The sequence below is a fragment of the Budorcas taxicolor genome, chromosome 13 (assembly GCF_023091745.1).
Source record: "Budorcas taxicolor isolate Tak-1 chromosome 13, Takin1.1, whole genome shotgun sequence".
NCBI lineage: Eukaryota > Metazoa > Chordata > Mammalia > Artiodactyla > Bovidae > Budorcas > Budorcas taxicolor.
The window spans coordinates 57,433,844-57,461,266 of record NC_068922.1 but is presented as its reverse complement, the minus strand read 5'-3'; positions in this window follow the sequence as shown (position 1 = coordinate 57,461,266).

Below are 27,423 nucleotides of genomic sequence, written 5' to 3'. Positions count from 1 at the left end.
GTTGGTATAAACGTGTCACTAGCAGCATTATTCACAAAACGTGGAGGCAACCCACGTGTCCATCAATGGATGAACAGATAAGCAAGATGTGGTATATACATATGCTAGACTTATTCAGCTTTAAAAAGGCAGGAAATTCTGATACCTGCTACAACATGAATGAATCTTGAGACCATTATGCCAAATAAAATAATCTATTTACAAAAACACTGTATGATCCCACCTACATGGGAGGTTTTTAGAGTAGTCAAAGTCACAGAGACAGAAATAGTGCTAATTGCTAGATGCTGGCAAAAGGGAAGAATGCAGAGTTAATGCTTAAGGGGGACAGAGTTTCAGGTTTACAAGATAGAAAGAGTCCGAGAGATGGATGGTGGTGATGGCAATGGGTAATGAATGTAGTTAAGACCACTGAAAATAGCTGAAGTGATTAGATGGTAAATTTTAGGCCTGTTTTACCAAAACAAAAAAATTAGGGGAAAAGTAATGCCTATTATAATCCCTGGAACAGACATTAAAAATGAAGCATAAAGATGCATATTTGAAAAGAAAATAAGGAATTAAAATGGAATATTAAAAATACAAAAAAGAATTTCTGTTAATCCAAGAGAAGGCAAAAAGCAGAAGAAAAAAAGATTAAAAACAAATAGCAAAATGATAGGGTTAAGTTTTCTTACTTACAAGAAACATATCACCAGAGACAAAAAGGAACATTTCATAATGATAAAACATTTCACAACAATAATGAAAATATTTCACAGTCCATCAAGAAACCATGACAACCATAAATGTATATGTGTCTTAAAGCTGAAGTTTCAAAATGCATGACATAAAAACTTGATAGAATCAAAGGGACAGAAAATTCCATAATCATAGATGGATTTTAACACTTGCTTTCTGAAATTGATAGTAAAACTGGGGACCCTCAAAATTAAATATACAAAAGATTTCAACATTATCGACTATTTTTCCTTGTGACATAGCCAGTACACCATACCTAGCAACTACAGAATACAGATTCCTTCATGTAAACACGTAATATGTATCCAGATAGACCATGTGCTGGGTCATAAAATGTCTCAATACATTTCAAAAGATTGAAAATTTATAGAGGTTTCTTTTCCCCTAAGAACAGAATAGTGGCTCAGCAGTAAAGAATCCGCCTTCAATGCAGGAGATGCAGGTTTGATACCTGGGTCAGGAAGATCCCCTGAAGGAGGGCGCGGCAACCCACTCCAGTATTCTTGCCTGAAAAATCCCATGGACAGAAGAGCCAGACCAGCTACAGATCGCTGGGTCACAAAGAATCAGACACAACGGAAGTGACTGAGCATGCGCAAACAGAATAGAATTAAATTGGAAATCAAAAAAGACATATAGGAAAGCTCCCAAATATTTGTAAATTAAGCAACACATGTTTAAATAACCCATGACCCAGAGATGGAATCACAAAGAAACATTTTTAAATAGTTCAACTGAATGACAATGAAAATTCAACAAGAGCTGTCAAACGCAGTTGAAGCAGTGCTTAGATTTATAGATTTTAATTCATTTTGGAAAAGAGAGAAAGGTTTAAAATCAATGATATAATTTACCATTTAAAAAGCTGGAAAAAAAGAGCAAATTAAGCCCAAGTAAGAGAATAAAGGAAATAAGAAAGATAAAAGCAGAAACCAATTAAACAAAGAACAAACAACACCTGAGACAGTGGTCCCTGCTCAGGGACCATACTCTATACCCCATGTTCTATGAAGTCTTTCCACTATGGGTCACAGGATTATAAATTATTTCTGACCATTTGGAGCTCCAGATACTATTCTCCCTGTTGCTTTCCAGTGTTTTTTGCTTACTACCTTGATGACTTCCTTGATCAACACTCAGCTACAGACTCAGAGGAACCCTCCACAGATGTCCAATACTTTTTCTGTCTTCAGCATTCTTTCCTCCCTACGCTGACTAGCCATCATGGCCTCCAGAGTCCCCAAACTCTGCTCAACTCATGGGGACCATTAGACTTTGTTTGCAGTTCTACTACCTGTGCTGTGGCCTTGAAACTATTTCCAACCACAGAGAAAAAGCGGGAAAGGGAAAGGGAAAACAAATGGAACATATTAACAAATGCAACAAGAAAATTCAAACTCAACCATGTCACTGATCACATTAACTGCAGATAGTCTAGATGCACCAAGGAAGTGACTATAATATTGGATATGAAAACAATAGCCAACTCTGTGCTGTCTATAAACACACTTCTAAACTTATAAAAGGATGGGAAAAGATACATTACTAACACTAACCAGAATAAAGCAGCTGGAGCTGCTATATTGAATAGATCAAAGTGGATTTAAGGACAATGACAATTACAAGGTTAAAGAGTATGATTTCATATCCAGCAAGGACCTATTGTATAGCACAGGCAACTCTGCTCAAAGTTATGGGGCAGCCTGGATAGGAGGGGAAACTGGGGGGAGAATGGATACATGTATATGTATGGCCAAATCCCTTTGCTGTTCACCCGAAACTATCACAAAAGTGTTAACTGGCTATGTGTATGTGTAAAGTCCGTTAACTGGCTATACTCCTTGGACTTCCCTGGTGGCTCAGATGGTAAAGAATCTGCCTGCAATGCAGGAGACCTGGGTTCAGTTCCTGGGTTGGAAAGATCCCCTGAAGGAGTGCATGGCAACCCACTCCAGTATGCTTGCCTAGAGAATCCCGTGGACAGAGGAGTCCATGGGATTGCAAAGTGTTGGACACGACTGAGCAACTAACACGTTCATTTTTTTAACAACACAGAATTGAAAGCTTTTTTTAAAAAATTAAGAGAATCATTTCAGAACAATAAAGGGGACAGTTCATCAAAATGACCTAATCGTACTAAGTATTTATTCACCAAGTAATAGAAATTCAAAATATATGAAGCAAAAACTGACAGATTTCAAAGGAGAAACAGACAAATCCAGAGTTAATTACAGTTTTTGATGGCCTTCTCTCAATAATTGATAAAAATAGGTAGGTGGAAAATCAGTAAAGATAGAGAATTAACAATACTATCAAGAACAATGGCAGAACACAATTCTTACCAAGGACATATGAAACATTCATTAAGATAGGTCATATTATGGACCCTAAAATAACTCAATACATTTAAAAAGACTAAAAATTCCACAAATAATATTCTCTCACCACAACGGAATTAAACTAGAAATCAGTATCGGAATACCTGAAAAATTACAGATTTTGAAACTAAAGTATATACTTTTAAATAACCCATGGGTTAAATAAGAAATCTAAATAAAAATAACAAAATATTTGAATTGAATCAAAATTAGAACATGACTTAAAACGTATGGGATGCAGTTAATGCTTTAAGGGAAATCTCAAGCATTAAATGCTTATATCGGGAAAGTAGGGGAAAACTCAAAAGACCTAAAGTTCCACCATAAAAATAAAAAATAAATAAATGAAGGTAAAATAAGCCCAAAGTATAAGAGAAAACTGAAAAACAATATAGTAAAATCAATAAAAGCAAAAAACTCATTAAAAATGTCAATAAAATTTATAAACTCCTGGTCAGATTTATCAGGGGGGAATAGAAAGAAGATATAAATTACCACAGCAGAATTAGAGGCATCATTAAAGAGCCTATAGGCAAGAAAAGGATATTAAGTGAATATAATGATTTGTCAATAAATTCAACTGAGATAAAACTTGCAAAGACAACTCCAGGCCAAAATGGCTGTGCTGGTGACTTCTACAAAATATTTAAGGAAGAAAGAATACAAATTCTACGCAAAATTCCAGAAAACCGGAGAGTACACTTCCAGACTCATTTTAAGAAACCAGCATTACTCTGAGATTAACATAGGAATGGAGAGCTATAGCACAGTATCCCTCATAAGCACAAATGCAAAATTCCTAGACAGAATACTTCCCAGTTGCATCCAACGATATATACACATATGTATAATACTCATACTCATAGTGAAGTGGGAGTTTATCCTGGAACTAAGACTGGTTTAACATTGGGAAATAAATCAATGTAATTTCTGTCTGCAGACCATAGAAGAGAAGCAAAGGATCATCTCACCAGGTGTAGGTGTAGGATCATCTCACCTTTAACAAAATTCAGTATCCACTCACAATAAAGACTCTCAGCAAACTAGGAATAGAAGAGATGTTAAACCTTTAATAAATGTTTCAAAAATCTTTAGCTAACATAATTCATGGGAAGGAATGCTTTCTTCTTAAGATTGAGAGCAAAGCAAGAATGTCCAACTCACCGCTGTTACCATAGAACTAAAATTTCCAGCTACTTTAATAAGACAAGAAAAAGGAAATTCCCTGGTGGTCCAGTGGTTAGAACTTCGCTCTTTCACTGCCAAGGGCCCAAGTTCAGGCCATGGTTGGGGAATGAAGATCCTGCAAGCCAAAAACAAAAGACAAGGCAAAAACATAAAAATCATGAAGGAAAAGAAATTAAAGGCATAGAGATTAGAAAGAGTGAAATAAATGAAATAAAACTGCATTTGCCCATGACATGATTGTCTACATATAAAATCCAAAGGCATCTTCAAATAACCCTCCTAGTAGTCATAAATGAATTTAGCAATGTTGCAAGACTGGCATGCAAACTTTGACCACATCTGTATATGCCAGCAATGAACATAGGGAACCAACATTTGAAAAACAATGTGGACTTCCAGTTTCCAGTCTGGCATGTGAGAAGCTGGAACTGGCCGCTCTTTTTACTTAAACAAGTACAAAGATGAGCATACTGAAAAACCAATAAGTCGTCTTAGACCTGTCAGAGAGGTGAGGTCACAGTGCAAACTACGGCCCCTCAAAACTGCAAAGACCAAGAGGCAAATACAGAGAATCACAGCTTACTGGAGTTGAAATCCACAAGCACAAACCTGGTGGGAATCAGTGATAAGGTAAGGAAAGCTGGGCTGTAAATGACGAACTATGGAAGGCTCAGTGGGGACAAGTCTCAAGGATAGAAATGCCAAGGGGACCCACACATGTGGCTTTTACCTCCTGGAGGTAGACCAGGTCCTCACAGCAAATGGAGAAAACCCCACCTTGTGCTCTTGGCAGGAATAAGGGAAAAGGAATTGTTCTGAAATATGAAAGAGCATGCTGCTTGTAACAGAGGGGGCAGTTTGCCGGGGCTTCCCAGGTGGCTCAGATCGTAAAGAATCCATCTGCCAATGCAGGAGACGCGGGTTTGATCCCTGGATTAGGAGATCCCCTGGAGGAGGAAATGGCAACCCACTCTAGTATTCTTGACTAGGAGATCCCATGGAGAGAGGAGCCTAGATGGCTACAGTCCATGGGGTCACAGAAGAGTAGGACTGGACCTAGTAACTAAAAACAACCTCCAAAGAAACTAGTTAACCAGAGCTTAACCTGGTGGGCTTTTACCAGAGCCTAACTGACCTGGGTTGGAGGGAGAAGGCAATGGCACCCCACTCCAGTACTCTTGCCTGGAAAATCCCATGGATGGAGAAGCCTGGTAGGCTGCAGTCCATGGGGTCCCTGAGGGTCGGACACGACTGAGCGACTTCACTTTGACTTTCGTGCATTGGAGAAGGAAATGGCAACCCACTCCAGTGTTCTTGCCTGGAGAATCCCAGGGACGGGGGAGCCTGGTGGGCTGCCGTCTATGGGGTCGCACAGAGTCGGACATGACTAAAGTGACTTAGCAGCAGCTGACCTGGGGGACAAGAAATACCCCACCCCAGTCCACAACAGCCATCCTGGCCCACTTAAGGAGTCAGGGGAAATTGAGAGCATGTGCGAAGCTCACCAAAGGCACAATCCATGAAAAGAAAGAACTGACAGGCTGTATGTCATTAAAATTAAAAAAATTTCTGCTCTGTGAAAGACACCATCAAGAGAATAAAAAGTCAAGCCACAGACCGAGAGAAAATATATGCAAAAGGCATATTTGATGAAAGATTGTTCTCCAAAATGCAGAAGGAACTCTTAAAGCTCGTGTATGAAAACATAGAAACTCCTAGAAAATGCAAACTAATCTCTAGTTACAGAGAGCAAATCAATGGTTGCCTGGAGATGGGAATGGAGGGAGAGAGGAGTTGAGCTGAGTCATGAGTAGACTTTTGTGGGCAATGGAAGTGCTCATTATCTTGATTGTGAGGGTCTTTTAAATTGATTTTTATTGGAGAATAGTTGCTTTACAATATTGTGCTAGTTTCTACTGTACAGCAAAATGAATCAGCTTTACATAAACATATATCCTTCCCCTTTTGGACTTCCTTCCTTCCATTCAGATCACCACATTTCATTACGCAGAGTTCTCTGTACTATACAGTAGGTTCTCATTAGTTATCTGTTTTATACATAGTATCAATAGTGTATATGTGTCTCCCAGTTCCTCCCACCCTTGATTGTGCTTTTCATTTCACAGATGTACATGAATGTCAGTACTCATCCAATCATATACTTTAAATTTGTTCATTTTATTATGTCCATTATACCTCAATAAATCTTTTAAAATCCCTAGCAGAGCTGAGTGAGAGAAAAGAGGAAAACTTGCAGATAACCAGGATCAGAAATAAAAGAGAGGATATTGTTACAGATCTTACAGACACCAAAAAACAAAAAAAAAAAAAAGAAAGGAAATTTTATGAGACTCTATGCCAATAAACTCAGCTACATACATGAAGTGAACAAATTCCTTGAAAAAGAAACGTATCAAAACTGATACAGCTTGAAACAGATGCTCTGAATGGTCCAATATCTATTAATACAACTGAGTTGGTTATTGTTTCCATGAAAAGAATTTCCAGGCCCAGAGTGCTTTTCTGCAGGGGGGAGGTATTATTAAACACACGAAGAAGAAATAATACAACTCTTACACAAACTCTTTCCAAAAACTGAGAAGAAAATGTTTCGCAAATCATCTTAGGAAGTCAGCATAATCCTGAAACCAAAACCTGACAGAAGTATTGTGAAAAAAAAAAAAAGTACAGACCAATATTCCTCATGAAATAGATGCAAAAATCCCTAATATAATACTAACAAATGAAATCCAGTAATACATAAAATGATAATACCTCATAATTAAGTAGAGTTTTCCCAAGGAACGCAAAGATGGTATAACATTTAAAAATCAGCCAATATAACTGACCATATTGACAAAATAAGTGGGTAAAATAATATGATCATTTCAAAAGATCTGACAGAACTCAGTGCCCATTTGTGACCAAAACTGCCAGCAAACTTGAATGAGAAGAGCACCTTTTCAAAGTGAGAAGCTGCTAAGCTGCTAAGTCACTTCCGTCGTATCCAACTCTGTGCGACCCCATAGATGGCATAGACGGCTCCCACCATCCCTGGGATTCTCCAGGCAAGAACGCTGGAGTGGGTTGCCATTTCCCTCTCCAATGCATGAAAGTGAAAAGTGAAAGTGAAGTCGCTCAGTCGTGTCTGACTCTTCGCGACCCCATGGACTGCAGCCCACCAGGCTCCTCCGTCCACGGGATTTTCCAGGCAAGAGTGCTGGAGTGGGGTGCCATCACCTTCTCCACTGTACTAAAATTCCTGGCTGGTATAATAGAGCAAGGAAAAGAAAAAGTTGCATAGATAGGAAAGAAAGTACGAGACTCCCTAAACTTACAGATGCCATGATTATTTATGTAAGGGCTTCCCTTTCGGCTCAGCTGGTAAAGAATCCGCCTGCAATGTGGGAGACCTGGGTTCCATCCCTGGGTTGGAAAGATCCCATGGAGAGGGAAAGGCTACCACTCCAGTATTCTGGCCTGGAGAATTCCATGGACTGTATAGTTCATAGGGTCTCAAAGAGTTGATGATTATTTATGTGAAGATTTTTTTATATGAAAATAACTACTGGGACTCATAAATACCTTTAATAAGATCATAGGATACAAAGTCAATATGTAAAATCAATTCTAGCAGCAAATAGTTGGAAATGAATTTCTAAACAATTTCATTGATAATAGTTTAAAAAACATGAAATATTTAAAGATAACTAAATGTGTACAAGACCTGTATCTTAGAAAGTAGAATGTATGTGTTTATCCCAAACTTCCTAACTATCCTTTTCCCTCATCCTTTCCCCCCGGCAACCATAAGTTTGTTCCCTAAGTCTGTGAGTCTCTTTCTGTTTTTACAAGTAAGTTCACTGCTATATTTAAAATGCGTAACCAACAAGGACCTGCTGCCTAGTACATGGAACTCTGCTTGATGTTATGTGGCAGCCTGGATGGGAGGGGAGTTTGGGGGAGAATGGGTACATGTCTATGTATGGCTGAATCCCTTCACTGTTCACCTGAAACTACTGCAAGATTGTTTGTTAACTGGTTATATGAAATTAAATGTTTCCAAAAAATCATTGCCAAAAATAAATGAATAGAAAGTAGAAAGTAATGTGAAGAGAAATTAAAGAACTAAATGAATAAATAAACCATGTTCATGGCTTGGACTAAATATTGTTACAAAGCAAATTCTCTCCAGGTTGAACTATGAATGTTTATAGTTTCAACACAATTCCAACCTAAATATCAACAAGACTTTTTTTTTTCAGAACTGACAAGTTGTTTCTAAGATTTAAACAGAAATACAGAGTAGCTAAAATAGCCAGTTTTCAAAATAAACAGCCTAGTGGGAGAACTCACACATCCTGATTTCAAAGTGTGTCAAAAGCTACAGTGATCAAGAAGGTATCCCAGAGAAATAGATCAATGGATCATAATGAAAATCCAGAGATAGATCTATCCATATTCAGTCAATTGATTTTTTACAAAGGTATCAAGGCAATGGCACCTTCAATGAGAAAGAAACATCTTTTCAGCAAATGGGCTGCAAAAACTAGGAAAAAGTACAGAAAAAAAAATAATAATAACCCTTGTCCTTTACTTCACATCACACATTAAAATTAGTTTGAGCTAGACAGGAGATCTAGACACAAAAACTAGAACTATAAAGTTCCTGGCATAATACATAGTATAAGAATATCTTCATGAACTTGAGACCAGCAAAGATTTCTTAGAAAGGACTCACGAAAACACAACCACAAAAGGAAATATTGACAAACTGGACTTCAAAACTGAAAACCTCTGTTCATCAAAACTCCACACTGAGAATACAAAAATGCAAATCACAGACTGAGAGAAAATATTTGAAATACGTACATCTGACAAAGGGATTATATCCAGAATATTTAAAGAATTCCCTACAATTCAAAAATCAAACAGACAAAAAGAACAAGGCTGAGTAAACACAAAGAAGATATGCAAATGGACAATAAGAACATGTAAAATTACTCAATATCGTTAGTAATCAGGGAAACACAAGTTGAAAGCACAATGAGATATCACTTACATTTGTCAGAATGGTCAGATTCAAAAGCTTGATGCTCTCTGTGGTTGGTAAGGATGTGGAGTAATGAGAACTCACTTGCATTGCTGGTGGGAGTATACAACAGTCTACACTTTTCGGAAACTGTTCCTAAGTGTTTTAAAGGTTAAGCATATAGTCATCCCATCATAAAACAACTGCCCTCCCCTGAGTGTTCACTCAGGGGAAAAGAGAACATATGTCTATAAAACTGGATACAACCCAAATGTCTGCTAATAGAAGAATAAGTAGTTAGATTGTTGTATATATGCACACAATGAGGCATTACTCAGCATGTGAAAGAAGAATAAACAGCTGATACATGCAGCAGAATAGATGACTCTCAAAAGCATTATGTTGTACAAATGAGCACATATTCTATGATTATGTGTATATGGAGTTCATGAACAGGGAAAATTCATCTAACAGTGATAGAAACTAGAGTAGGGTTTGCAGGGTGCATGGACTAAAAGAACCATGATGGAACTTTCTGGGCCAGTAGAGATGCTGTCTTCTGACTGGGGTGGTGGTGACATGGCATCTGCACTACTCAAAACTCATCAAATTGTACTCTCATCTGTGAATTTACTGTATACAATTTTTGCCTCAGTGAAGCAGTGGCCATGAATATACATTGTTGTTCAGCCTTGTTACATGTTGTTATACCCCCAAAAGTTCCAAATTCCTTCCTCAAAAAACCTACAACAAAACACAAAAGAGACCATAAAGCTAAGCGATAATAAACAGTCTATTAACACGTCAAAATATTTGGGGGACAATTAACATATTGTTTGTCCCTTAGAAAGTCCATTTTAAAACCATGTTCTTGGGTTCTGGTGGTCCAGTGGTTAAGACTCTGTGCTCTCAATGCGGGGGCACTGCTTCCCTCTCTGGTTGAGAAACTAAGGTTCCACGTGCATACCGTGCGGCCAAAATAAATAAAAGAAAGAAATGCTAACGTGCTAAAAGGAAAGAGAAACACAATGTCAAAAAAATAAAAACATGTCTTTCTAACCATATAATTAAAAATAAAACAAATAGTTTTTGTTTTATTCTGGTATTCTGTATCACAAAATTAAAGCAAAATACAGTGACTAATTTTTTAAGCCAAGCAAACCTAATCTGTATTGTTAGAAGTCAGGGTGGTGGCTTCCCTTGAAAGAGGGTACAACTGAGGGAAGCACAAGGCAGGCTTCCTAAGGGGTGGCGAGGTTCTGTTTCTTGATCTGGGTGCTGATTACACATGTGTATTCACGGTGTAACAATTCGTCAAACTTTGCGCTTATCATATACGGTCATGTATATATATATATGCATCCACTTTTGAGTGTTTCTCAATTGTACTTGTATAAAATTAAAAACAGAAACAAATTAACCCTTAAAAGTTAACCATAGTGAAAGACTGGCCAAAGATGAGTAAATTTAAAGTAGAAATTGGGGTGGTTTTTTTATTTGAAAGAGAGAAGAGCAAAGAGTCAGAGAGACAGGAAAGAAGGATGGACATTGTGCCTGACATTCGTGTGGTCCTCATTCAAGGTCAGCCATTATGACTATTACTTTCCTAAGGTTTATCTGTAAGATCTCACAAACAGCTGGGGAGGAGAATTAAGACGAGGGTCTGGGTTTACGTGGTGCCAGGTTACCTCTGAACAGCCTAGGAGGTGGTGATGCAGATGGCGGTGGTGCTGGCAAGCTCCTGGACCATGGCTGATCGGTCGGTGAGGCTGACGTCCCACAGCAGACTGGCATGACTTTTGATCTTGGCAAGAACAATGTCCTGGGGTCTGTAGTCTGCTAAAAACTGTATGGCAGACTGGGGGCAAAGGAAGAAGGGGAGCGTGTATCGGGAGGCAATGCGCCTCTAGGGTCATCCATCATTTGGGTTCATCTCTTCGTGCTTGTTCAGTTGACTTGCCTCCTCTTTCCCCTACCAGGTCCATTGCATTTTAATAGCTGGAGCATCATGAAGTGTCAATATCTGGTTGGGATGTGAGAGAAGGAAATGCACGGGTGGGGCCTCGGGGGCTGGGGGCTCCTCTGGACTCGAGAGACACTCACGGGATAGAGAGCATATTGCTGGGTCAGCCGGTCATCGTCTGCATCTGAGAAAGGGACCAGGTTGTGCTGCTGAGTGCTCATGGAGAACAGGGTCTGGCAGAGAAGAGGAGGGTGAAGTAGGTGGGCTTCAGAAAGCTGGCTGTGCTAGTGATGCAAATGGGGGCAAAACCGCCGAGTTGTGCTCAAAGAACCTCTGTCCTCCCTGGGGTAATGGGCGTCAGAACTAAGCACATAAGGTGCAATGAGCAAAGGTGCCAAGAGGTCAGACTTGGGGAAGAGATTCAGATCTCTTCTCTTGTGAAACCAGCAGGAGGAGAAGATGGGAAGGGTACACAAGGGGGAAAAGAACCAGGACGAAGGTCAGAAGCTGGGGTCTGAGTTCTGAACCCACACCCAGGACCACAGCTTGGAGAACAAGGAAGCAGGTGCCAGCCCATTCCCTTCCTCCATCCAAGCACAGGCACCGTCTCCCTGCCCTCCCCTCCAGACACCTCGTAACCATTGATGGTGATCTTGACCGACACTTGCAGGGGCTGGTTGGTCACGCCACCCACTCTCTTCACCAGGAACATGAAAACCAGGGGGAACCACATGAGGAAGACCAAAGCAAATGTGGTGATGCCTCCAAGCCCATACTTCACGGCCCTCTTCTGCAGCAGCCCAGGAGGCTGGGGGTATTTCTACAGGAGTGGAGGGTGGCAGGTCAGGCCAGGCAGATGTGGACTCAAGGGAGGCAGGTTGGTGAATAACTCCCCTGAAAATTGAGGGAAGGTGGTCAATTCAGGGAATGTCCAGTGGTCCACAGTGCTGGGCTCAGAGAGAGTTGGACCCAAGTGCAGACCCCACATTTTCCCAGCTATGTCACCTTGAGCAAAAAGGCACGCTGAATGGCCTGCCTCTCTGTGAAATGGGAATAAAATGGTACCTGTTCCATCAGGGAGTGGAGCACTCATGAGGTGATGGTAGCAGAGCTTAGCACAAGGTCTGCCATTTTATTGAGGATTTAACTACAAACTCCCGAGTCCCAAGTGGAGCTGGGCCAGGGCCATGCCATGAGGTGAGCACCTTGCCTGCTGTTCATGGCAGGACCCTCATTGCTCCAGGAAGATAAGGTTAAGAGCAGGAAACTTGCAGCATGCCCACCTTCTCAGACTCCTGGTAGCATTTCATGATGCAGATGTTGGCGTACAGGTCCTCCAGGCATGTCCAGCTGGACAGGCTGAGGGAAGTGTTAGTCCACATCCAGTCTATGACAGTCCTTAGCTCTAAGAGGAAAGGTACTATGCGGAACCTGGGAGCAGGGAAGACCGTGGGAAGCTGGGGGGTGCTGGTCCGTCTAGCTGTCCTGCCCTTCCATCCATCCCACCTGTCTGTGTCATGCTATCTAATCCCTATCCTTTCCCCTACCCCATCCATCTGTTCAGTGCCATCCACCATCTCATCCGTCCTTTCCTGTGTCTTCCCATTTCATCCCACTCCATCCCAGCACCCCCATGTATTCTCCATCCTTTCAGCAAATAATCTGACACGTTACCCAGCCTTACGCTAAGTATCTAGCTTATGTGAGTGAACAAGAGAGATAAACACAGGTGCACAAACACAGCCGGTTCCCTCTTGCCCTGGTTCAGGCCGCATGCGGGTCCTGGGACCCCCTCCGTCGGCACGTGGCCAGATTGGAGAGACCTGGTCCTTCCAGATGTGGGCCCAGAATTTGTCCTGGGTGGGTCCTAAGAGTCCCCCGTGGGCCCCCGCTGGGTGTATCGGAAATGTCTCACTCATCCTTTGAACAGGATGAGGTTGACGAGGCTGAAGTTTTTGGTCAGGCAGTTGCCGAGGATACAGTTTGGGCAGCCATGCCTGATCTGGTAGGCGGACAGGCCAAAGTAGACACACTTCAGTAGGTACCTGGTCTGAGCCACGTGGTTGAGGGTAAACTGCCTGCAAATGCCCAGAAAAGCAGGTTATCCTGGCTATGCATGGGCCTCTCTGCTCAGCGGCCTTGGACCCTTAGGGACCCACACTGTGCTCTGGACTCATCAAACCCAAGAGATTAGGGGCTATTATTTCAAGAATAATTGTTAGTTGGGGGAGAAAGGAAGGAAAAGCAAAAACAGTTTTTCCTCAAATGATTTGATTTGCAGGTGGCCCCTGGGGACACTTGGGCTCCCTGTACTTCTCCTGGAAAAGGTGAGTTTCTATTCCCCCTTCGTCGCCTCTGGATGGAAGAGCCGGGCCGCAGTTGCCCTGTCAGAACCACACCCCTGGCTGCTGCTGATTTATCATTAAGATAATCCTTAAATCCTCTCGTCAGGCCAACAGAGACAATCTAATCAGAGGGGGCCTCAGCAAGCTCCTTATGTGCTTCTTGGCAGAATGGGGAGAAATGAGCCCCAGCAAGGCTGCTGTGAATGTCTATTCGAGAGAAAAGTTTAGAGCTGGGCCCTAGGGTCCATGAGAGGTTTCAGGTCTCTGCTGCTTGAAACCTAGGCCTGGAGCCCCAGGCCCAGGGCCACCCTGCATCTGGCCCTTGATGAATTCTGGGGATGGGGAATGAGGACAGAGGCTCTGGACCAGAGAAGGGAGCCATCAACACGGGGGAGGCCCCGTGTTCCCATTGAAGCCCCTGCCCCATTAGTATCCAGCTTTCACCTTAATTAGTACAAGCTTTTCAGAGAAGCAATAAAACAACAATAAGCTGGACAAGCCACGGAAGACAAGAGATTTCAGTAACGGTGTTGGTGGAGTTGCTGTTCTAAATAGACGGAGGGAGAGGAGAGACTTGGGGAGAGGGAGACAGACCACCTCTGCTATTAAGAAAGCCAGTCATCTGCCCAGTTATTAAGGAACTAACGGTCACCCACAACTGTGGAGGGACACTGCAGCCCCAAGAACCCAGGGGTCTGGGCAGAGGCTCCCAGGAAAGCCAAGTGCTCAGCCGGGCAGTCTGGAAGTCTGTATGGGCCTGGGACTCGCAGGCTCACCCCCAAAGGCCCAGTAGCCAAAGAGGACGATAACCAAGTTGAGCACCTCCACCAGGAAAGCCAGGGTGTACACGTCGCGCACAGGGCTGGCTAGGGGCTGGTGGAGGTTGGAGAAGAACCGGCAGATGGAGTGATAGATCCAGAGGGACCTGCAGGAGACAGGGTGATGCTGAAGCCTGCCCTCCTGGTTGACCACACTCAGGACTGGCCGGAAAGTTCTGGAAGGAGGTTGTGGCTGGGAGATGTGGAGGCTGGGGACCACGCACAGGTTCATTTTCCCAACACCTGTGCTCTCTTCATCTCCAATTCCTCCAATTCCATGAAGGCTGGTCGCTTGAGGTCCAACCTCATCACTAACCCAACCATAGGCTCTCAAGGATATTGCCCCGAGGCCAGCCAGATGCAGCCTGGAGAAGGGCTTGGGGTGGTGGATCCTCTCTCCACCAAGTCCTCCCTCTGTGACACGAGGCAAGGGCTCTACTGCTGAGTTTCAGGCTCCTCACCAGCCAAGTGGGGATGATAAGCCGCGGCCCAACTATGCCATGGGGTGGCTGTGGGGGTAAAATGGTGGAGTCGGTGTGAAACAGTTCTGAGAATGAGAGAGAGTACAGTGTCCATGTGTGATTACCTGTGATGTACAGGGAGTCCTTCAGATGAGCAAAAGGAGGGCAGTGAGGTGACTCTGGGTGAGAGGGTGGATGGATGGATAGGTGGATGGATGGAGGGATGAATGGGTAAGCGGGAGGCAGGTGGGTGGGTCAACGGATGGGCAAATGGAGAGACGGTTGAATGAATGGAAAAGAGGAAGGAAGAGTGTTTGCATCCAGAGACAATAGATCAATGGAAGGAAGAAAGGTGGAAAGATGGGTAAATGGATGGATAATGGGACAGACAGGTAGAAGGAGAGACCAAAGTGTGAACTGAGAAATGCCTGGACAAAAAGCAAGGATGGTAACAGCTTCGTTGTAGTCCTACAGACAGACCAGCAAGTGGGAAAGTATGCTGCAACGTTCCCAGATGCAAGTCTGGGATCTGACTCGCACGTGGTGTTTCTCCCGTGGCCCAGGAAGATGCAGGCCCTGGTCCTCACTCAGAAGCACCAGGCTCCACAATAACCATGAGGTCTTCATGGCAGATCTGCCTACAGGGAAGCTTTCATTGTGGGGACGGGGGGGGATAAACAGGAGCTCCTAGGACTCAGCTGGCCCCCAGCTCCCAGAAGAGCTCCCCTGATCACCTCCTAACATCCAGCTTCCGGGTTTCCTCCAGTGTCTCCAACAAGCTTCTGTTGAGTTGCTTTTGTCTGAGTGACTGCTTCCTAAGGAGGCTCCATTTCTTCCTGAATCCTGGGTCTTGGGGACCCCCTGGCAAGACACAGAGACACAGGCCTTTCCCTTCAGCTTTTCCTCTGGAAGCTGTCTTGGCTGGGACCACCCTGCTCCCCACCACCCCAGGGCTGGGAGGGAAGGAACCAGGTGCCATGTGGTTGCCACCAGCCTTTGAATCCAGGGCATGGGCTCACACTGTTGCCTCCCTGATCCTGGGGGACCTGGTCTGGACCCCAGGCTGCAGAAAGGAAAGCCTAGTGGGGTGAGGAAGCTGACAGGGTGGCCTGGGCACTGGGTGAGGAAGAACTAACCCCAGACCCTTTCCTGGCCCAGATTTGGGGATCCCAGTGGCCTACACTTTCCCAGGCTCTGCACTGGTCTCTGTTGAGACCAATGAGGGTTCCTCCTTGGGCCAGACCTTGGAGGGCTTGGGGCCCAGGGCAAGTGGGATGCAGCCTACCTCTGTGTCCCATGGCCCACCAATGCCTCCAGAAGGCCCAGTGTGGGGCTGGCTGGGACAATGGCAGCTCCTGGGAGGAGGGATCCAGGTCGGCCCATCTCTGGAGGTGCCCACTGCCTGGAGCCTCTCCATTGGCATTTCTTCTCTGCCTCCTGCTCTTTCTCTCCCCCTTGCAATGAGCCTGGTCCCATGGAGGCTGGTCCCACAGCCCCAAACCCTGGAGGACAAGATGGGCATGAGGAGTTTGCACCACCACCACTACACACACGCACACACTCACACACCCAAACCAGCTGGAGGCCAGGGGGATGGGAAGGGTGCAGCAGGAGGTTTCTAAGGAAGGCCAGGAAGGTGTCAGGGGGAAGTCTCTGCAGTGTGGGGCCAGAAAGGGAGAGAATGGGAAGGGGCAAGGGGCTCTTTACTGGGAACAGGAAAATCTCAAATCAAATGATTTAAACGTCATGGAAAAGAAAACACCCTCCAATGGGGAACAGAGCAGCAGTATGTCCGGAGGCTGAGCTGGGCATCCAAAATTTAATCATCAGTCTCTGCAGCTGAGATGTCCGGGTCAGGGGGCTCCCTTTCCTGTTCTGGAGAGGGGAATGGGTACCCTGCTGATCTCACGGTGGTGATTAGCAAGTGAGGACTCATGGGGAGTGGAGCCAAAGGTTACAGCCCCTCGGAGAAGGAGGAGGACGCACCTGCATGGTAGAGCGATGGAAGAACAGGGCCAGCAGCTGCACAAGGTCGCCCAACATAAAGCCGTCTCGCTTCTCAACCCTGAGGATGTTGGGCAGAGAAAACGGCTTTTCCCTATTGATACCAGTGTAGCGCTTTGTGGTCCATGGAAAAAGTCCAAACTGTGAAAAGTATTTGACCACAACAGTGGCCTAAAGAAGGGAAGGAGAGAGAGGTCATTGTGACTGACCTGAAAACACACACCACTCACACAAACAACCATAAAACCAGTGAATACCCAGGAAAGCTTCCAGGCTTCACAAATGTAAGGAACTGGCTGGTCATCAGCAGAGGCTTGAGATTAAAAGGAAATTAAAAAAGCAGAAACTGCCGTGAATACATAAGGTGGCCCCATGTGCCCCTGCTGAAGCCTGGTCAGCTTTTTTTTAATTTCTTTGAGTTATTACTCCCTTTCTAATTTCCCTTTCTAATTTCTCCTGGCATTTGTTGACTATTAAACCAATCTGATGCATGGTAGGCTCAGAAGTAAAGAATTTGCCTGCAGTGCAGGAGATGCGGGATCGATCCCTGGGTCAGGAAGATCCCCTAGAGAAGGCCATGATAACCCCCTCCAGTATTCTTGCCTGGAGAATCCCGTGGACAGAGGAGCCTGATGAACTACAGTCCATGATGTTGCAAAGAGTCAAACACGACAAGCGACTTAGCACATAGGCATGCAGGCAGATTAAGATGGCTCTCCCAGCCTGCCTCTTCTCACAGGCCAGTAGCAGAGGATTTTAAGAGATTGTCTTTTTATGCTGAAAGTGCTCAAAAGTCGCTTTGCATGCAGAATCTCTCCAATGTTTCTGTTTCACAGACTTCTAAAAGTCAGTCTTTTCGGCCAGGAAAACAGTCTTGGGCCTCCTAGGGCCTCCTCAGGGGTTGAGCGGTGATGTTTCTGTTTGGAAATGGGAGGAAGTGGAGAGACACCTTCTGTCCTCAGGGGATGGGCAGGGATTGGCCGCTGTTCTTCTGTCCCAGGATTGCTGGCAGCCAGTGGCAGAACCATGGATGAAGGACCTCCACCTCCATGTTCAGTGTAGAAAAGGGGGTCCAATATGCTATCTGGGATCCAATGTCCTCTTGGTTTCCTCATCTGTAAAATTAAAGAGCCGGTCTAGAGCATCTTTTAGGCACTTTCTAGTTTGGCCCTCGATAGTTCCTTAAGTAGGAACACATTTTTTTGTCAGTCCATCTGAAGAGGGCGGTGGAATCAGTCCTGTGGGTAAGGGCGCCCATGTAGCATCCACAGCCAATTCTAGGCTGATGAAACCCCTGGACAGTTCATTGTGGGGTCAGGATTAGACGCTGGTATCCATTGACTATCTTTCTGTCAAGTACCCTGTGTTGAAATGCCATCAGAGACTCTGCCCTGCAGATAAGAGCTGATGCTTCCGAGAGCCAGGACAGGAGTGACTGGGTTGCACCCTGAGGACCACGTCAGATTCCTAGGAGGGAAAGGTAAATCTGGGGCAGTAAAGGGGCATCACGGGGGAGACTGCCCTACCCGGGTGGATTAGGAAAAGGGCACGTGCACGTTAAAGAGTGTGGTCCTTTCCTGCTAGAGAGCAGATGCCCAGAAGCGTGGAGACAGGTGGGGGGATGGTCAGTGACCTCAGGCCTGTCACCCTCTGCCTGGCGGCCCCTCTCTCTACAATCAGAGACGAGGCCTGGCTTTCCTTACAAACACCCAACTCAGAGACCCCAGTGGAACGTGTAGATTATCCAGACTAAGCCTTTCAAGTGCAAGATGGTATTAACTGAAAGTCAGAATTGTCAGAAGACTTTTAGGGAGATTAAATTTTATTGGACTCAGTTACAAGCAGTAAATCCAAAGAGATCAGCTTCATTTGTAATTAGGAGGATCTTCTTATATACACAAAATGTACCATGGACTTTTAAAAGCGTATTCCTTCCAGGGGATTAAAACATTCTTTATAAGAGTGTTTATTGGTTTTTTTTTTTAAACCTAAAGCTTTCTTCCTAGCTCAGAAATGTTAGGGTGGCAGAGCTTAAGGGGACCTAGCAGACAGAACCGAGACTGGTGGCTGCCTCCCCTTGGGGTGTTTTCAGTGACTCTGTAGGGGGAACCCGGAGCCAGGAGGCTCTCCTCCCTCCCTGTCCAGGACTCTAGGAGGCAAGGGAGCCATAATTCACGCCCCTCCTAGGCTGATAAAAATGATGTGATGGGAGAAACAATCTAATGACAGGTACTTAACTTTTGCACTAATTAATTTCACAGACAGGCTGTCTTCAAGTTTACAAATGTTGCATCTGAGTCAGAAAGTGCAGCAGAGAGCAAGGCTAGTGGTAAATTATGTCCAAGATGTCAAAAAATTAAAATAATATAAACATGCATTGACGGAGCCCAATGGGATAAATCCACACGTGCTTACTGTGTGCCTAGTACATGTACGGTGCCTGGGAGCACTGTTCATAGCCGCATCCGACTCTCGAAAGCTACGGTGCTCTTGGGGGGGTGGTGTGAGTGCTGGAGCAGAACATTAGGGGTTCCATCTGTTCTCTGGTTTCCCCCAGCCCCCTCACTCACTTGATACCAGCACTCGATGTGTTGCCCCCAAGGCTGCATCAAAAGTGTGTGAGATGGGGACTTCCCTGGTTATCCAGTGGCTAAGACTCTGTGCTCCCAAGGCAGGCAGCCTGGGTTCGATCCCTGGTCAGGGAACTAGATCCCACATGTGCAACTAAAACTCAGAGCAGCCAAATAAATACACTCAAATTAAAAAAAAAAAAGACATATGGGGTGACAATGGCAGCAGGTGGGGTGTCCATCCATTGGCAGGGGCTGGGTCTGCCAGGGTGCCCCCTTGGCACCTACCTCTGTGTAATAGATTGCTGCCATCCAGAATCGTTTGTAGGGCCTGGGGACAGAAAGCATGGCCCACAGGAAAGACAGGATGGGGAGAGCCATGCAGAGGACGGAGGCCGAGAGCGTGTGGTTGAGAACAATCACAAGATAGCACAGACCCTCAGACTTGGCCTCGGCAGCCTGGGCAAGGCGAAGGTTAGCTTCACCAGGCGAGGTGGGCTCCGGTAGGACCTGTCCGACTGCTCTAGCTGGTCTTCCAGGGGCAGCCTAGAGGGAGGGAGTTACCTTGCTGTGAGTCTAGCCCCACTGCCCTGGATGGGCAGGTGTGTCTGGGCCTTGAGAAAAGCCAGTAGGTAAAAAATAACTGCATTTCCCCAAACTCTATACTGGGAGCAATTTCCCACTTTCCTAGAGTGCTCAGCCACAAAGTTTTCTATTGAACACACACGCCCCAGATGCATTAAAAAAAAATGTGATTGGGGGAAAAAAAACAAACCAAAAAAACTTCGATTGCTCACAATTTCTCTATTGAGTAGTCTTTTCAAGCAGGTAATCAAGTTCAAAGAACCACTTGCTCTGCTTCCTAGCCTATGGAGAGCAACACCTTCTGACCCAAGAACAGCAATTTGGGTGGCCACATTGAGCAAGAAAAATGTGCTCGTTTCTGACTCGATTTACAGATAATTCTTGCCTTTTAAGTTACAGATCATTAGCTGGAAACATCCTAAAGGGAACTTTTCTGCTGGAGCTGCTGGTCTGTTTGAGTCTCTGAATGACGGGAATGGAACAGGATGGTTTGTGGTGATGGCAGGTGGGAGGGGGGCGCGGCAGGTCTTGGACTTGCCAGCCCACTGTCTTTGAGGGACATCCTGCCAGTGGTGGGGTCTTGCTCAACCCTTCCTCCCTCCTGGCTGACCCCTAGCTACTGTGCCTTACCATCTCTGTGACCTCTGTAGACCCTAAAGACATCATTAAAAAAACACTTTTGATGACTAATTGAATGGGCTTTTGCTTCAAAGGACATTCTAAAAATTTTTTAAAGCCTCATGAATTTGGATTCCAGACTCCTCTCATCTGGAATTTGCAATCACTGGGGATGGTCTGAGATTTATTCCTGCATTCTTCATGAAGGCTGCATTGCTCGGTTGAACAAGCAGGCCCTGGAAGGCCATTATGTTCTAGACCTTGAGTTGGGCCACAGGAGCACAGAGATGCACACGACAGACCCCTGTTGTCACGGGGCTCACGTCGCCGGGGGCATGGGTCTGGGGCCAGGGGTCTGGGTGAGAGCCACTTCTAAGGAGTTGAAGAAGTCCAGAGGAGGACAGGGAGCCGGGAGGCTTCTGGCTCTTGAAGGACAAGAGGCAAACCCTCCAGGCAGAGAGGCAGGGAGAATGGACATTTCAGGTAAGCATTAGATACTTTGCAATTCAGAAAACAGAGCCCGGGGACCAGAGTCATCAGGTCACGAGGGGCCTCGTAAGCCAGGCTGAGAGTCTGGATTTCATTCTGCAGGAGACAGGAAAGCCCTGGAAGGATGAAGGAGGTGACAAGGGCAGGCTGGGGGGAGTTGAGGTTGTTGTGGAGGGTGCATCAGATGATGAGCTGGTGGCGGGCAGCATGGGCTGGTAGGGCAGGCTAGAAGCAGTGATGGTCAGAGCGGGACAGTGGACACCGAGTAGAGTCTGTGGGTGGAATCCAGAGGGACATTTGCAAACCAGAGCCCTGGGTGCTGCATCCACTGCTGGACACGATGAGTAAGAGAAGGAACGACACTGGCCTCTCCTCCTGGGCAGCTTCAGTAGAGGCTGGATGGTGTGAAGGTTTTGCGAGAGATTTCGAGTAGGGCTTTCAGCAACAAAGGCTATGCTGGGAGCCGGCATGGAGGTGCACCAACCCGTGGAGAAAGGAAGTAGTGAACTTGAGTTTTAACAAGGTCAGAGATGGCTCCTAAGCAGGTAGGACCCCAGGACTGGAGCTCAGGACACGTGCTAAGGAAGGGCAAGAAGGGACAGGGAGGGGACAGTGGGGGAGGGGCCCACAGAGTGGCGGCTGCAGGAGCCCGAGGGCCCTGTAAAAACACAGGAGACGGAGAGGAAGCACAAGGCTCATGCTGCCCCTCTGCCCTTTCAAGATGTCTGGTGGTGAAGAAACATGGGGGAGGGGAGTGATTTCTGCAGCCTCCAGAGGACCCCAGCCTGCTGGGTTGCTGAAGGGAGCGGAGGGGAAGGGACTGGGAACAGAACCCATGGAGAAAGTGGAGCAGATGGGCGAGAGCCTGGGGGGGTGGAGAAGCCCCAACTCCTGGGACCGCAGTGAGGGTGCAAAGAGGCAGATGGGGGAAGGGAAGATGAGGTGTTCCTCCTGGGATGGTGGGCCAGCCAGGGCTGCATCCGCAGCACCTAGATGTCCAGGTGAGATGGCAGAACATGGCTACATGTGATCTTGAGCCATGGGCTCAGTTCCCTCTTGTGTCAAATGGGGAGAATACTCTTACCTTCCTTCCTGGGCTCTTGGTAGCTAAGGGGGTTAATTGATGCAAAGTGACTCAGGATCAGCCCAGCAAAGCGGTCAGCGCGGGGAATGGCCATTGTCCCCACGCACAGGGCCATCACCACTGCTCTGTCCTCATCTGTCCTCTGGTGTCTGGGACACAGCTGAGATGGTCAGGGGATGAGCTTCCTCAGGTTCCTTGATGAGCATCCCCCTCAACGCTGCCCCCTCCCGTCAGGTGTGCAGGTGGCACCTGCTCCACCCAGGCCTCCCAGGAGATATTTTTAAAGGGACCCATTTACAAGATCACAGCTCCCACATGGCTCCCTGAACATGCCCAGAATAAGGGAGCCCAGCCACCTCCACCAGGCCTCTCTGAAAGGCACACTTCGTATTTGAGGAAAATTACTTCTCTGCCTGCCAAGGGCCTCTGTTGTTCGGACACAGAGTATAATTTTGTGGCGTTAGCGAAAATGATCCCTTTACAGCCCTCTAAACATCCTTGGCCGACAACGCAAAGTCTTGACTTTCGGAGAGACCAAGGTTTCACCGGGGACCCCTGGCACCCGGGGTCGTCCTGGGGCAGGGAGGCTCCTCGGGGCTGAGGGCAGCCTGCTCCCCGCCTCAGGGGGCCTTCCAGTGCCTCCTCGGGTGGATCTTGCCTGGACCTGCAGCTGTTTCTGCCAGGATCCTCTGGGGCAGTGCCCTGCGCCATTTCTCCTGGCGATCGGGCATCTCCCGGGCTAGACCCAGGCAATCCTTTGCCTTCTGGATGCCCCTCGGGCCTCTCTTCCCTCCTGGCTGTGGCCACGCATGGGGACACTCACAAGCAGGCATGACAGCCCCTCAGAATGTCCTCTGTGGTGGCTTTCTTCCCCTACAGAGAAATGTCAGTGTTTCGTCATACAAAGGAAAAGAAGAGGGACTTACCTGGCAGTTTGCTGGTTAAGACTCCATGCTTATAATACAGGGGGCACGGGTTATGTCAGGAAAACTAATATTCTGCATGAGGCGAGAAGCACCCAGAAAGAAAAGAGAAAAAGAGAGGGAAGCAGATGTGGATAAGGAGGGGAAAGGAGGGAGGGAGCTAGTGAGTGTACTTTGCACGACAGAAAATGGACAGAACACAGTTCCTCACAGTCTGCATCTCAGGACTGGAGCTGGGACCACCAAGGGAACCCAAGGCCCCTCCGGGAGTTCTGAACACAGGTGGCAGAGCACCGTGTCCCTCCCCCCACTGGCCACCACAGCGGCCCAGACCAGCAGGGAAGGTGGGTGGCAGGAGCTAGTATGAGGCATAAATCATGAGTCAGCGATGGAGTGGCTTGTCCACAAGGAATAATTAAAGGCAATTGATATGGCGAGGGGTGCCAAGCTTGCCCGAGTGACAGCTCGCCGCCAGCCGTGGTGCAACCCCTGCAGGGCCACGGACACCCGGGCACTGTCCCCGCTCAGCACATGCAGAGCTTTGAAACATCGTCCAACAACATCTGTCCCAGGACCTCGCACAACCAGGCCACCGTGACGAGCCTCCAGGCCAGGCCTCCTGTGGAGAGAGAGCATGAACCACACACATTGCCCATGAAACCCCACCGAGACCATTGCTCTTTCTTTTCTCCAACTTGCCTCGGAGCGACAAGGCCATGAACTCCATCCAGTCCATCAGCTAAGTCTTGAGGGGGCTGCCCTGTGGGGAGAATTTCCCTAGACGTCATGGATTCTCGTCCAAAGTTGGGGCCCCAGGTTAAGCAGACGAGCATCGGGGCGGGCCTGAGAGTGTCTGTCTCTGAGCTTCCTCGGAGGAGAGGACCATGCTGTTATCGTTTGCATTCTGAATGTTCAGTTAGTAAGTCATGTCCAACTCTTTGCGACCCCTTGGACTGCAGCACACTAGGCTTCCCTGTCCCTCCCTGTCTCTCAGTGTTTGCTCAGACTGATGTCCATTGATTCGGTGATGCCACCCAGCCATCTCATCCTCTGTCATCCCCATCTCCTGCCCTCGATCTTTCCCAGCATCAGGGTCTTCACCCCGCATTCTGAATAGCTAGCATGGGTTAGGCACTTCCTGTGCACCCAAAACTGATGTGATCTTATGGCTCAGCCCATCAGTCCTTCAGTCCCTCTTGCTCACGGTCTCTTACTGTCTTCCTTTCACAGACAGAGAAACCGAGGGCCAGGGAAGTGAAGGGGAGGTGGGTGGGAGGGAATCTGATCACGGGGGTGGGAGTGGGTCTGATCGCAGGCCACCTAGACTTGCGCTGAAGGAACAGCTGTTAGAGGCAAGGAATAGGGAGGACTCTGGAAAGGATGTCCTGCCCACAGGATGAGCTGGAAGACGAGAACATCCCTTGATGGGAGGTGGAGGAGCTGGCTTTGTGCTGAGGTGGTCCCAGCTCCGATCCAGCTGAGGGGCCTTGAGCAAGGCGTTTAAGCACTCCATCACTCTCTTTAACTGGCCTTTCATCTCTGAGTGAGGTTATCTGACATCAGCCCTGATCCATGACATGGTTTCCCCTCCTATAGTTTTCTTTTTTTTCTGTTTTGCATACAGCAGGACAACCGTACCTACCAGGTTCATCTGAATTCTCTGCTCTGGTCTCAGCTTCAGTCTCAAGAGTTGCCAGTCTCTCACCTCCTGAGTCACCGAAAAAGACCCAAAATAGACTGGAAATTCCTGTCTGTTTTCGACTGATGCTTTTTGGTAAATGTTTGTTACATCCCCATTGGGTGTCTGTGTGTCTAAGGTGGGCATGATGATGGGAGTGTGGAAATTACAGTGAAACATGCATCACACTGGGGTCACTGGGACTCTACAGGCCCTGATGTCAAATCAGCTGGTCTTCATTTGCAGACGCTCAGCAGAGCAGGTCCACCTAGAGAGGAAGGCCTTTCAAATTTGTTTTGGCTGCTGACCACTACTTGTCAGGGTCCAGGGCTTACTGCCAGTGAATGCCTCACTTAGGAAAGATTGGACACCCGACAGACCACATATTTCTCTCTCCCTGGGTCTGGTTGATGCGTTCCAAATCTCAAGTCATTATGGAAAACACACTTGGAAAAATGCAGATTCTCCACCAGCACCACGCCCCCATATCTCAGAATAATCAGTTGGCCCGTTAGCAAATATCCCATTGTCCACGAGGTGTGGACGTCTGCATAAGGCACTTCCTTCCTCATCAGCATGTGTAAAAGCCCCCCTAGGCTCCTATATGCACCCATGACCTCATCTTCCCTCCACACTCCACTTGCTGTCAATGGACCCAGTCCCCAGCCAGAACTGTTTGACGCCAGTGTTTCCTAGTCGACCATCTGTTGATCCAAGTTACCACACAAACCCTGCTTTGCTGTCAACAGGAGTACCTCCACTGTGGCGCCGCCGGAGCCCCTCTTCATCCCACTGGGGGTTTCCCATCCCTCCTTCATCCTCCATCCTCATCCGGAGAGCACACGCGGCATCGTTGGTCCAGGCTTTGTAGGCGAGCTGCAAGGAGACAGTCATAAACCCAGCTGTGTTCTCCGGCAGTTCCAGGCCCAGACCCTCCTTTTCTTCTTTAAAGGTCACAAAATCTAATTAGAACCATTGCTAACTGTATATTCTCGTTGTCGGTAAGCCTTAAATAATAAAAATCAGACCAAATGAGACTAATCAAGGGAGATGGAAAATCAATGTCATATTTGTTCCAACTAATTTCCTCTTAGAAGAGGAAAGGCTCTTAGGAGCGGTTTGTGAATTTAAAAGATGTTTAAAGTTGCATCTAGACATCAGTACATCAAAGTCAAACCCAAACGGAATTTTGCTGGATGATCTCCTTCCTTGTTCCCAGAAAAGTCAGTGCTGCTTGGTATAAAGGATAAAGTGGGTGACAGCCTTTCTTGTGTCTGCTTTAAGTAGTTCTGGTTTTACCAAAAAAAAAAAAAAAAAAATTGAAAAATGGATTCCTTAAGACAAGGGCAAAGAGTAAGTAATATATGGAATTCTTTGCTCTTCCTTCAATATTTTTCCAAGTAACTTTCAACTAAAATGCACACTTCAGGAAAAACTCTAAACAATAGAATGTAACAGAGACACATGTGGTAAAGAAAATTGAGGCATGTCTTTAAATAACTTATCCCTTTTCCTGAAATACCCCCAAAATATTGGTTGACATCTCCAAATGAGCGCCCCTGTTCTCCACTCGGCTTTGCACGTGCCCATGACAATGGGACGAATTTATACCAAGAGGACTAGTTGAGCGAGTTTATACTGGACTAGTTGACTGGCTTCCCCATGAGTCCACCAATAGTGGACTCATGCTGCTTTTCCCCAGTAATCAGCAGGGAGCCCCCACAGGGAAGCAGAGATCCTCAGAGTCACTCCCTCACCACACGTCAACAAGCATCCAGCATCCAGAGCCATGGGCCTCTGAGGCACCCATTGTTCTTTTCATAATGGGACATCTCCCAGAGGGATCCAAATGAACTCAGGCTAAGCTCAGGTCGTTGCTCTGCATAGTCTGCCCCACCACGTGCAGGTCCAGCCATATGCCATGGGCACACACAGCAGCTTCTAAAGCAAGAGCATCCGTGGTGAGGACCGCTCAGGCCACAGAACGTGTCTACTTCACCTGCGTTAGCTCGAGTCCAGGGCAAAGAAACTTACCTGGAAAGCTGTTCTGGGCTTTGGCTGACGATCTGTTATTTCTGCCTCGCTTCCTTCTTGAGGCTCCTCTTCCTTGCTGTCAGTCTCAAAGAAGGCGTAGCTGTCATCCTGGAGCACCACAAAGCATGTCCACAAAAAGGAACCTGGAAGATACGCCTTCCTGCCCCGTTGCCCACAGACCTCACTATAAGCCCGGCCTGGCCTGAGACATGCTGGGTGTCTTGCTGACCTGATGGGCACCGGGTTATTTTACGTGTGGGGTTTCCTCCCTTCTGGCACATTCTACCACAGAAGGAAAAGCTGTCAAAACAGGTGTATCTCATTCCCTAACTAGATTTAAATTATGTATTAGTATTGACATTTCACATTAGACGCCTGTGGATTTCTGTGTCCCCTCACCATCAATCTCCTTTGTTAGCCATGGAATCTGCAATCTCCCATCTTCCTCAGCTGCACACACACCACGAGCCTTGTCCCATATCATCTATGGCCAGCTCACCTGCTGCCGTGGT